This window comes from Nicotiana tabacum, chromosome 1 (genome assembly GCF_000715075.1).
Source record: "Nicotiana tabacum cultivar K326 chromosome 1, ASM71507v2, whole genome shotgun sequence".
Taxonomy (NCBI): Eukaryota; Viridiplantae; Streptophyta; class Magnoliopsida; order Solanales; family Solanaceae; genus Nicotiana; species Nicotiana tabacum.
This window is the reverse complement of record NC_134080.1, coordinates 22,133,189-22,145,707: the sequence shown is the minus strand read 5'-3', so window position 1 is coordinate 22,145,707 and position 12,519 is coordinate 22,133,189.

The window sequence follows — 12,519 nt, the reverse complement described above, 5'->3', positions numbered from 1 at the left end:
GCTAGTAATGCAGTTGTCGATAACAAATGAGAAAGCTGTACCATGGAGCTATAGTTAAGTGACAGTGATGTATAAGGGGAAAGAGGTTGTGGAAGAAGTATGCGAGGCCCAGGGGTTAACTCGTTCGGTAAGGTGTTTTGTTCCCGCAGAATTGAGAAGGGCCAATCCTGTAACAATAAAGAAGCCAGTAAGGGAGGAAGAAGCAGAGGAGTTTTTAAGGAAGATGAAGGCACAGGACTACTCCATTGTAGAGCAGTTAAGGAAGACCCCAGCCCAGATCTCGTTGCTATCCTTGTTGATCCATTCAAACGATCATTGTCAGGCATTAATGAAGATTCTGAACGAAGCCCATGTCCCGGACAAGCTCTCAGTGAACCATTTGGAGAAAATAGCGCACAAAATCTTCGAAGTAAACTGAGTGACATTCTCTGACGATGAGTTACCGGTAGAGGGTACAGAACACAACAGGGCACTCTACCTGACGGTGAAATGCGAAAAATCGGTGGTCACTCGAGTACTAATTGATAATAGGTCAAGTGCCAATATTTGTCCTTTGGCCACTTTGAACAAACTGAAGGTTGCTGATGATAGGATCCACAAGAACAACGTCTGCGTCCGAGGTTTTGATGGGGGCGGTATTGACACAGTGGGTGATATCATACTGGAATTGATAATTGGTCCGGTCGAGTTCACCATGGAATTTCAAGTGATAGATGTGGCGGTGTCGTATAATCTTTTATTGGGATGACCCTGGATCCACGCAGCCAAAGCAGTGCCTTCTACACTGCATCAGATGGTCAAATTTGAATGGGATAGACAAGAGATTGTGGTACACGGGGATGACGGCACACATGACGCCAGTGATGCCATTGTGCCCTTCATAGAAACCGACAATGACAAGGGCCCATGGGTTTATCAGGTTTTTGATGCAGTCTCAGTAGACAAAATTCCTGAGGGTGGGGGCCTTCCACTTCCCAGAATCGCAGTTGCGACTTTCATGATAGCCTCGGAGATGTTGAACAACGGGTTTGTACCAGGAAAAGGTTTGGGGATTGATCTGCAGGGAATGGTCCAGCCAGTTTCTTTGCCCAAGAACCTGGATACTTTTGGGATAGGATTCAAGCCTACCGCAGCGGATGTAAAGCGGGCCTGCAAGTTGAAGAAAAGAGTCTGGGTCCTTCCTAAGCCAATCCCGCGCCTATCCAGATCATTTGTCAGACCAGGGTTCAGAAAGTTAACGGTCCCAGAAGTTCTCAGACCCCTGATCGGGCCAGATGGAGATTTGAATGAGGGCTTTGAAAGAATGTTCGTTGATGTCAACATGATAGAAGCTGGAGAGGGTTCCAGTAAGGCATACATACAGTTTGTGGGGCCTAGGGCCAATGTCAACAATTGGACAACTACTCCTCTTCCTACTCAGAGGGAGTCTTGGTAGTTGGCTCTGATTTTCCTTCTTGTTTTGTGGATTATTCCAAGGTTGTAATCCAGATTCCTTTTTATTTTTATTATTGCTCAACAAAGTGTGAAACCTTGTTATCCCATAATTCAATAAAATGAAAAGTTTCTTCTTCATTCCCTATTTTATTTTTTATTTTTAATTTTTGTTTCCTTCTTTTCTTTTTCTGAACAGTTCTTTTCATAATGGTTCTAATGACATGGCATGCACAACGGATATTCAACCTAGTCTAAAAGATCAATCTGATTCCGAACTAACTATACAAGAGGTCGATTATGATAATGAATCGGAATACGATGAGGATGAAGCCTTCGAAGAAATAAACAGAGAGCTAAGCCAGTTTGAAGAGAAATCCAAGCCCAACTTAAATGACAAAGAAGCCATCAATTTAGGGGATGCAGACGGTATCAGGGAAACTAAAATAAGCATCCACGTTACACCAAATATCAGGGAAAGAACTAATCAAAACACTTATTGAGTTCAAAGATGTTTTTGCATGGTCGTACGATGACATGCCGGGGTTAAGCACGGATTTAGTGGTTCACAAATTGCCCACTGACCCGGCATGCCCTCCCGTCAAGCAGAAATTGAGGAAGTTCAAAACAGACATGAGTGTGAAGATTAAAGAAGAAGTAACCAAGCAGCTACAAGCAAAGGTTATTCGGGTCACTCGATATCCTGATTGGTTGGCTAATGTGGTGCCAGTGCCGAAGAAAGATGGGAAGATCAGGGTGTGTGTCGATTACCGCAATCTGAACAGGGCGAGTCCAAAGGACAACTTTCCTTTACCCATCATCCATATCTTGATCGACAATTGTGCCGGGCGTGAGATCAGATCTTTTGTAGATTGTTATGCTGGGTAACATCAGATTCTGATGGATGAAGAAGATGCGGAAAAGACGACATTCATTATGCCGTGAGGGACTTATTGCTACCGGGTAATGCCATTTGGTCTGAAGAATGCTGGGGCAACGTACATGAGAGCAATGACCACTGTGTTTCATGACATGATCCACAAAGAGATTGAGGTGTACGTGGACGATGTGATCATAAAGTCCAAGCGTCAGGAAGACCACGTAGCAGACCTAAGGAAGTTTTTTCAAAGACTTCGAAGGTATGATATTAAGCTCAACCCGGCCAAATGTGCATTTGGTGTTCCATCTGGGAAGCTTTTGGGATTCATCGTCAGTCGGCGAGGTATTGAGTTGGACCCGTCAAAGATCAAATCTATCCAAGATTTGCCACCGCCGAAGAACAAGACAGAAGTAATGAGTCTGTTGGGAAGGTTGAATTACATCAGCAGATTTATTGCTCAACTCACAGCAACTTGTGAACCCATCTTTCGGCTACTGAAGAAGGATGCAGCGGTAAAATGGACGGCAGAATGTCAAGAGGCATTTGACCAGATCAAAGGATATTTATCAAATCCACCTGTGTTGGTTCCATCTGAGCCGGGGAGACCGTTAATTCTTTATCTAACGGTCCTGGAGAATTCGTTTGGCTGCGTGCTGGGGCAACACGACATTACAGGAAGGAAGGAACAAGCCATCTATTATCTCAGCAAGAAGTTTACAGTATATGAGGTTAAGTACACTCAACTTGAGAAGACATGTTGTGCCCTAACTTGAGTGGCCCAGAAATTGAAGCATTATCTGTCATCATATACTACTTATCTCATTTCACGCTTGGATCCACTAAAGTATATTTTCCAGAAGCCTATGCCCACAGGGAGGTTAGCAAAATGGCAAATATTACTCATGGAGTTTGACATCGTCTATGTGACGAGGACGGCCATGAAAGCCCAAGCACTGGCCGATCACTTGGCTGAGAATCCTGTTGATGAAGAATACGAGCCGTTGAGGACGTATTTTCCTGACGAAGAAGTGATGCATATAGATGAGTTGGAATTACCTGAGGAACCAGGTTGGAAGCTCTTCTTTGATGGAGCCGCAAATGCGAAGGGAGTTGGAATAGGAGCGGTACTTATTTCTGAAACAGGACGTCATTATCCTGTTACGGCTCAGCTGCGTTTCTATTGTACCAACAACATGGCTGAGTATGAGGCATGCATTTTGGGTCTGCGACTAGCTGCAGACATGGATGTCCAGGACGTCTTGGTCTTGGGAGACTCGGACCACCTGGTGCATCAGATTCAGGGTGAATGGGAAACATGGGATTTGAAACTCATACCATATCGACAATGTTTGCACGATCTGAGCAAGCAATTTCGATCAGTGGAGTTCAGACACATCCCAAGAGTTCACAATGAGGTTGCCGATGCTTTGGCCACTTTAGCATCGATGTTGCATCACCCAAACAAAATTCATGTTGACCCGTTGCATATCCAGGTTCGTGATCAACATGCTTATTGCAACATGATAGAGGAAGAAATTGATGGCGAGCCATGGTTTTATGATGTCAAGGAGTACCTCAGAATGGGGATATACCCGGAGCAGGCCACCAGAGATCAGAAGAGATCCATTCGGCGATTGGCTAATGGATTCTTCCTCAGTGGAGGAGTGTTGTACAAAAGAACCCCAGATTTGGGATTGCTGAGATGTATAGATGCTAGTCAAGCCACGACAGTTATGACAGAGGTGCATGCTAGAGTTTGTGGGCCACATATGAGCGAATATGTGTTGGCGAAGAAGATTCTTCGAGCAGGGTACTATTGGCTCACTATGGAGCGCGATTGTATCAATTTCGTGCGGAAATGCCATCAATGTCAGATACACGGAGATTTGATTCATTCTCCGCCGACAGAATTGCATACAATATCAGCACCATGGCCATTTGTTGCCTGGGGCATGGATGTCATTGGACCTATTGAGACGGCAGCTACCAACGGTCATAGGTTCATTCTGGTGACCAACGACTATTTCACTAAGTGGGTTGAAGCTTAAACTTTCAAGTCAGTAACCAAGAAGGCAGTGGTGGATTTTGTTCACTCCCATATCATCTGTAGATTTGGGGTCCCAAAAGTGATCATCACGGATAATGGTGCTAATCTTAATAGCAATTTGATGAAAGAGGTATGTCAACAGTTTAAGATTGCACACCGCAATTCCACCCCATATCGTCCCAAGGCGAATGGAGCAGTTGAAGCGGCCAACAAAAACATAAAGAAGATACTTCGGAAAATGGTAGAAGGTTCTAGGAAGTGGCATGAAAAATTACCATTTGCATTGTTGGGTTATCGCACCACTGTCCGTATTTCAATAGGGGCAACTCCTTATTTGTTGGTATACGGAACTGAAGCAGTAATACCGGCGGAAGTTGAAGTTCCATCCCTTCGGATTGTCGCTGAGGCTGAGATTGATGATGACAAGTGGGTCAAAACCCATTTAGAGCAGTTGAACTTGATTGATGAAAAGAGATTGACAACTGTGTGTCATGGCCAGTTATATCAAAAGAGAATGGCGAAAGCCTACAACAAGAAGGTGCGCCCAAGAAAATTTGAGGTGGGGCAGCAGGTGTTGAAATGAATCCCGCCACATCAGGCCGAAGCAAAAGGCAAGTTCGCCCCGAATTGGCAAGGACCATTCATTATAACCAGAGTGTTGCACAATGGCGCTTTATATTTAACAGATATCGACGGGAAATACGTCGATATGGCTATCAATTCTGATGTAGTTAAGAGATATTATGTATGATTTCTTTTGATTGTAATTGTTGTTTGTTTGTGGTTGGCATTTATCGGAGAATGAAATGACGGAGGCAATTCTTTCTTCTATCCAAACACTTTAACTTTTGCTTCCCCTTTTGAGCCTTATTTATTCTTTCATATCCCTCTTTTGGGATCAGTAATTAAAATGAAAGAAAAAGAAAAGAGAAAAATAATGATGATAAAGAAAAAGTCACAAGAAAAATAAAGGAATGAGAACTACGTTTGACCTGATTCCTCAAAGAAGGATACGTAGGCGCCTCACGGCTCGGTCATAGTGTAACATGGTGTGCATAATGTAACATAGTGTAACAAAATAAAAATCCCCAAGCAAGAAAAACTGGGGCAGAAGTTTGCGTTTATAATTTTGGTAAGAACGTTTGATTCCAAGAGTTGTACTGTTTTACTCATCAAAATTATTTTGAACTTTTGATATCCTTTTTCCTTTTGGCCATACATAAAAACCCATATTGATGTCCAAAAAAGACCTCCCGGTCAGTATCTGAGAAGTGCCAAGTCAATGCAAATGGAAGTCGGGAATAACACTCTGATCCCCAACAAAGAAGAAGATCATAAACTGGAAATGAATTGATAGCCGAAAGAATCCCCAGCAAAGAGAGTCATATCGACAACACTCCAATCCCCAGCTGAAAAATAAAATAAAATGAGAGAGTCTTATCGGTGAAAACCTTCACAGGCACCATGAGGCGACAAGAGTTGAGAGAAATGAGAGACTCTTATTAGTGAAAATCCCTCGAAGGCCACTATGAGGCGACAAGACAAGATTGGCGGAAAGGGTCCACATTTGGCAAAGAGTTGAGTATTTATTTATCTCCAGCAAGATGAGGCCATCCGAAAGATTGATTGATACGAATAGACTGGGTTGATCAATCCGAAATGCACGACATGATCGTTGGGATTGGTTATATCATTCAGATAAGTTCTTTTCTTTCCTTTTTCCCAGCATTTGTTCAGAAAGACTTCTTCTTTTTCTATTTTTTGAAATCATCACTTTTTCATTTCTTGGTTTAAAGACTTTACCTCCCCAACAGTTTGTTTTTGAAAAGGATTTTCAGAACTTACTACCAGTTGCCAAAATGGTGCAAAGCAAAATGCGAATGGGACAGGCGAAAGATAAGGCGATAAAGTAAAAAGAAGTTGGTCGCAAGACCAAATGATGAATGGGTCTAGATCTCAAGAGGACCAAATTTCCAGGGGAAGTTGGAGAAAAACGGAAAAGCAACAGTTAAAAAGTTATGGATCAAATTCCAAGAGGATCCCTAGCAGATTTGCGAGATACAGGAACAACTCCGACAGATTCTCGACAAAGATACACAATGGTCGGACAACATAGAGCGGGGAAGGAAGAGAAAAGAAAAACCATCCCCAGCAGGAATATCAGCCCCAGCAAATAATATCATCCCCAGCAAGTTTTATAGCAAAGCAGGGAAAAGAAAGGGGAAAAACCATCCCCAGCAGAAGTGGCACGACCACTTGCTCCGTTTTAAACTAACAAATTTTTCTTTGATTTAAAGCAGGGAAAGGAAATATTATTGACAGCAGAAAGACAGGGTCACAAAGAAGATTATCAAACTGGGGCAGAAAATTTTCTCTCATTACGAAAATTTTCTTGAAATCAGATAGCCCATTTGGGAAAGAGAGAAGATAACACAAGTTTTTGAAGGAAGTAAAATCCCCAGCAGTATACGAGAAGGGAGATACAAGTTTTAAAAGAAAAGCAATCTTGGAAGAAGCAAGATAACCCAAAGTTGTAAAAGCAATGACCTTTGAATCAATATCATCCCCACCATTGTTAAAAGGAGGAAGATAATTCCCCAGCAGTGTTATTCCCGACAGGTTTCAGGGAAGTGAAAGCATCAGCTTTAAAGGAAATAGTCTTTGAAGAAGGAAAATGACATATTGGTGATATAAAATATCGGTGTTATTCCCAACAGTTTTTAGAGGAATAAAACACCAGTTTTGAAGGAAGCAGTTGAAGAAGTCAGGAGCCCGCCTGGAGAATGGAGGTGTTACATTTAAAAAGTTGGAGAAATCAGGAGCCCGCCTGTAGAACGGAGGTTGTTATATTCTAAGTTGGAGAAGTCAGGAGCCCGCTTGTAGAATGGAGGTTGTTAAATTTTAAGTTGGAGTCAGGAGCCCTCCTGGAGAATGGAGGCCGAATTATTTTTAAAGTTGTTGAAGTCAGGAGCCCTCCTGGAGAATGGAGGCCGAAATATTTTTAAAGTTGTTGAAGTTAGGAGCCCGCCTGGAGAATGGAGGCCGAATTATTTTTAAGTTGTTGTTGAAGTCAGGAGCCCGCCTGGAGAATGGAGGCTGAATTATTTTCAAAGTTGCTGATGAAGTTAGGAGCCCGCCTGGAGAATGGAGGCCGAATTATTTTTAAAGTTGTTGTTGAAGTCAGGAGCCCGCCTGGAGAATGAAGACCGAATTATTTTTAAGTTGTTGTTGAAGTCAGGAGCCCGCCTGGAGAACGGAGGCTGAATTATTTTCAAAGTTGCTGATGAAGTCAGGAGCCCGCCTGGAGAACGGAGGCTGATTTATTTTCAAAGTTGCTGATGAAGTCAGAAGCCCGCCTGGAGAATGGAGGCTGAATTATTTCGAAGAAGTAGTTGAAGTCAGGAGCCCGCCTGGAGAATGGAGGCGTTATATTTTAAGAAGTAATTGTTGTTGAAGTCAGTAAAGCAGCGGGAGACAACAAAATCCCCAGCAGAAGAAGGAAGTTCAAGATTCAATGGAAAAATAATGCGAAGCTCCCGAGAAGGACATAAGCAGTTCGAGATCGGCAGTCAAGGGTGAATACAAGACAAATCAGAAGTAAAGAGATGCCAGAGGAGTCACCGGGACATCAAAGCAACAAGAGACACAAGAGCATGGCTGAAGATCTAGATAAGATTTTGTAATTCATAGATTATAGTTTAGTCTAGCTTCTTGTTTTCTTTCAGCATGGTGTAATAAGGAGGTCGACAAGCAGTAATAACAACATGCAACAGCAGTAACATTGCAGTTCCATGGTAGTCCCAGCTACCAAAACTTCCTGAACTACATTAACCTGATTCTCTTTTAGCCAGGGATATGTAGGAAACCTTCTAAGCAAAGGCTCGGTTAAATCTTTCAAAAAAATACTTCACACGGAGTACTCGGATGAGCAAAAATCGCTCGTATCTGCTCACTTTTTTCTTTGCACGAAAACTCTTTGTGTTTTCGGACAAAGAGGGGCAGTTGTAAGCACGTGATTTTTGCCCTATGTGAGAATTACTCCCAAAATTCAAAATAAAACAATTTTCCTTTGTGTGCAATTTTGAGAATTTTCGTGGCATTTTTGATAATTATTTGTATTTGTCGATGCATGTTTATTTGTTAAATTAATAAAAAATACAAAATATGTCGCATTTGCATTTAGAATTTAATTCTACAATTAGGATCAATTAAGTTTGTTTTTACAAGAACAAAAAAATCATAAAAATAATGTACGTTGCATTTTTAGCATTTAATGTCTAAATTGTGTGATTTTATCATAATTGCTATTTAATTGTGTGTTAATTGTTATTAATAATTAATTAACACTTTTATAAATTAATTTAGTTCTATATGATAATTTAGGATTTTTAGAATCTAGTTTTAGTTTAAGAAAAAATAAAAGAAGAAAAAAGAAGCAATCAAAGAAGAAGAAAATCGGATTGGGCCTTTTCTTCAATTCTAAACCAAAAGCCCAAAACCAAATAACCCCTTATCCAACCCAAAAAAAACCCACCGGGTCGACCCGAACCGGTCCGCGCCATAACCCCAAACAAACACCCCCCCATTTGACCACACGACCCCCTCACTCTTTCTCTCATTTTTGTTTCATTTGCTACTCACTACCTAAAAAACCCTAAAGACATCCCATCTCTTTCTCCTAGCCGCCGGACCCATGCACCCCCCTTCTCTTCATCTTCTCCGTTCACCCCCCCACGTAACCCCACAGCCCCCCTCCGTTCACCACTCAGCCCCCCTCCCCGTCCATTCTTCTTTTCCGTCGTTGGACCACCCAAGTCGACCCCCCGTCCGCCATTGAAACCAAACAACCACGACACCGCCAACGTCCCCCACCTACTGTTACGCCGGACAGACCCTCAACCAGCAGCGGTGACCGTGGTCCACCATTGACTAGCAGCAGCGCTGCTGCGTCGACCAGTCACGACCCTCGTCGTCTACCCAAACCACCCGTCGACGACACTGCCAACGACCCCCACCAGACGAACAGCTGCTGTTGCAGCTTCTTCGACAGTGCTGCTGCTTCATCTCACGATGCACAACAGCCTCACGTTACCTCGTCGCCCACCAGCAGCTGAGCAGCTCGTCGCTAACCATCGTTAAACGACGCACAACAATCCGTCGACCACACTACCAACAGCCCGTCGAGGTAGTTGGCAATCTTGGTTCGAGTTTTCCGTTTTCGTTGAGGTCGTCATTGTTCGTCGAGATCCGGTACGTCGAGGTTACTGTCCGAGTTTCTGTTCCGTTGCGGTCATTTTCGGTTAGTTGGTTTAAGTTTCATTTCTGTCCGTATTTTGTTTGATATTCTCGGATCTAAAATCAGTATATGTTTGATTCTTTTCTTGTTCGTTGTTTATCATTTCTTGATTATTTTTTCAGTTTGTTTTTATTCATTTGTTCTTGTTTAGTTTTAATATAAAAGTGTGTTAGTTTAATCAGTTGAATCATTTATCTTGGTTGTAATGTTGTTAGATTTAATTTGAAGTTCAATTGATTATTGAGTTTAGTGATTTGAATCTACTTACTTGTTATGTTCAATTTGTTACTGTTATTGAATCTGAAAGTATGTTTGTTGTTAAAAATGTTGTTCAGTCAAAATGATTTCAGTTGTTTCTTTATTGTTCATCATATGGTTTGGTTCCCTGAATCCTTAGTCTTTGTTTTGATGATATTTGACATAATCTGAGTTTCTAGCTTAAATTTGTTGATGAAATTTGATTAGGAATTGGTTATAGCTGATGTATTTTGGTTAATTGATTAGATGAATTGGTTATAGCTGATGGGGGTAGAATGGTAAATTGTAGTATTTTCAGGGGTAGAATGGTAATTTTAGTAGTTTCAGGGGCATTTTCAGGATTTTAAGTTTTAAAAAATGATTAATTTGAGTGTTCTGTCCACTAAGTACTAATAATATTAAATTAATACATTTTTAATACATGGTGGGGGACAAGACAAGTGGTAGTGGGAATTAATATATTTGTTTAATATAGTGGGGGACAAAGCATGCGGTAGTGGGGAATAAGAGAATTAAGTAAAGAAAAGATATGTATTAGTGGGAATTAATATTTGTTTAATATAGTGGGGGACAAAACATTAAGTAGTGGGATTCAAAAGGGGAATGGGTAAAAGATGGTGAGAATTAATTTGAGTGCTTCAAGTTTGGCTATAAATAAGGGGGTTGACACAAGTTAAGGGATCAGATTTTGAAGGGTTAAACATTAACTGGTCTTTCAATTTAAGTTTTAAAAAAGGGTGAGTAATTTAAGAACTAAAAACTGAAAGAGTGAGGTCTTGCTTTTACTACTAAAAATCAGAATTAGTGTTTTTTTTTGAATTGAAGTTCTGAGTTTCTTTCCTTAAGAGTCTGAAAGATAGAGAGTCGGAAATCGATTGTCCTATTGCATTCCTGGTTCACTTTGTTTCTGCCCGTTGATTGTTGTTGGTGTTTCTGGGCTTTCACTTGGTTTGTTCCTTGAGTTTAGTTGGTTATTTGTTATTGTTTCATTGGGGTGTTGCTGGAATTCTGCTGGTTTTATTAAACACCGTTATTGGGCTGTTCTGTTTCCGTTACTGTTGTTGTTGCTGTGTTGTTGCTACTACTCCTGCTGATCCTCTTCTTCCTTTTCCTTGTGGTCCCTTTCCAGGTACACATTTCTGATATTAGTTCTGAGGTGACTTCAAACTGCAAAAAAATGCTGAATTAAAAGGCTTAACAGCTTGCCTATTAAATTGTGTTCAATTAATGTATTAGACTGTACATTAGGAAATATTGTATATGTTTATGCTCATCTTAAACATGTATTTACAATTTACAACTATACTGAAAATTGGACTGTACTTAGAATTATTGTAAGTAGTTTGAACTGTTTTCTATATGCCTATGGATACATGAATTGATAGATAGTCATTGTGAGCACGTGATTTTTGCTTCACAAAAACTACTCCAAAAGAAATCAAAAAATAAAACCTCCATTTTCTTAGTGTACAATTTTTAGGATTTGCGTGGCATTTTTGATAATTATTTGTGTTTTGTCAGTAAATGGTTATCCTGTTATAATTAATTGAAATAATAAAAAATATGTGGCATGTGCACTTAATATTCTTATTTCTTACAAATAGGAATTAATTATACCATAATTGGGTTTTAAAAGAAGGAAAATCACAAAATATGTAATTGTTGTAATTTTGTCATTTAAATGTGCCATTGTGTGATTTTATTTTTAATAAATGTTTCAATTTGTGTGTTAATTGTTGTGAGTGTTAATTAATATTTGTAGTTGTATTTAGATTTTACAATTTAATTAGTAATTGTGTTAAAATTAGGAATTAAAGAAAGAAAAGGAAAAGAGTTCAAAAATAAATAAACTCAGATTGGGCCACAAAATTTGAAATAAAATTGGGCCCAAATCAATACAATGCATGGCCCAACCCATTGCCTGGTTTCAGATAATCCCAAACGACGTCGTCTTGGCGTTTTAAATTTGAGCCGTTGATCAAACTGGATCGAACGATCCAGTTCAGCCCCTGCATGGTTAAAACGATGCCATTTCAGGCATGTGAATCTAAGCCGTTCATCTCCATTGATCCAATGGTCCCAAGTTTCCCCCACGACCCGATCCACTTCACCCCCGGGCCAACCCATTCCCCAACCTAAACCAAACGACACCGTTCAGTTAAATGAGTTGATCCAGGCCGTAGATCTTGCCTGATCTAACGGTCAAGATCAGACCACCCCTCCCCTATATAAACTGAATTCATAACCCAGCCCCCCTAACCAAACACCCCCCGTCTTCCTGTTCATCATCGTCTCTGAAGACGATGCCCCCCAAAACCCTAGCTGCATTAGTTTCCTTTCGCCTGAAATCCAGCGGCAACGACGCCGCCGGTCACCACTTTAACACCCCTGAATCACCTCGACCTCCTCTTTCCAACCATCACCATAACTCCCCTTGAATCAGGCCCCAACTCTTCGAATCTTAAATCGAAGGTTGGCCTGAAAACCCAACCATCTCCGATTATCACCAAACTAACACCCTGTGACCTTCCAGCCACCCCCAACACAAATCCTCAAACCGTTTGGCTCGAATTATCTCAAAGCTTCTCGAATCTTCATTTGAAGATT